This window comes from Papilio polytes, unplaced genomic scaffold, assembly GCF_000836215.1.
Source record: "Papilio polytes unplaced genomic scaffold, Ppol_1.0 DF823890.1, whole genome shotgun sequence".
NCBI classification, from domain to species: domain Eukaryota; kingdom Metazoa; phylum Arthropoda; class Insecta; order Lepidoptera; family Papilionidae; genus Papilio; species Papilio polytes.
Genome location: NW_013525314.1, coordinates 177199 through 178287, shown reverse-complemented (window position 1 = coordinate 178287; position 1089 = coordinate 177199).

The following is a 1089-nucleotide window of genomic DNA, read 5'->3' as shown; positions in this document are numbered from 1 at the left end:
TACTTTCTTGTTTTAAGTTTCTTAACTTCTAAATAATTATGTCGTAATTTTTTTTTTGTATAAAAACCTTGGTAACGTTCTATTTGTGTAAAGTTTTGAGTCAAATTTTCTCTTGTGCAGTATTAAAATCAATTGTCAAATGAGTTCTCATTATGATATCAATGAAAAGGAATAATTTTATTTTTGTGTCCCAAATAAATTCCAAAACTGCTTAACCCATTTAAAAATTGGCCATTAGAAACTTCGAGAACATACCGTATCAGTGTCCGAAGATTATTAACATAAATAATAATCTAGATTTTTTCACGCGGACGAAATCACGAGTTAAAGCTAGTATTCACATGTATACACAACTAGCTGTTCCCATGCGGCTTCATCCACATGAAATTTTGAAAACTTTATTTTATTGTTTACATTTGTCAAATTATCAATAGCAAATGTCGAAATGACATGACAAGAATACAACAAGAAGACAACCTTGGCAATCTTGCTTCCTTGATGTTGGCAGCAACTTATGGTCTCTTTCCAACATTAGGGTTTTTATCCCTAAGTGTGGCGTGAAAATATATTGTCTAAAGCGTGACGTAAGTGTAAGGCTTTTTATTAAAAAAATAATTATTCAGAAATATGCTGTAATAGCTGACATCTTAGGCAACAAAGAAGTGTGTGTTTACGCTTCATTATAATAGTATAGATTGCATTTTCAGTCTTAGGGATCCGTTAAAATCTGTCGATCGGAACATTGATATTTAAATTTTTTTTATTATCAATTAGGTAATAAAAGAAAATATTTTTTCATCGCATTTAAAACCTGCGTAATCACTTCTGCATCGATAAATTTTATATCATAAAATCACAGCTTTAATTAAAGTCAAAACCTCATCCGATAGAGATAGCTTTAAAACAAATTACTATCCAATCCCGCGCATGCTCGCTCAAATAATAGATCATTGTTTAGTCGAACATAGTGATGTCACGAATTTATCGATTTTTACTATCGATATGATTCGATGTAAAACACAATTTTTTATAAGAGAAGGGGGCAAACGAGCGGCGGGAACACAGAGGTGGTCAACGACGCCCATGGAC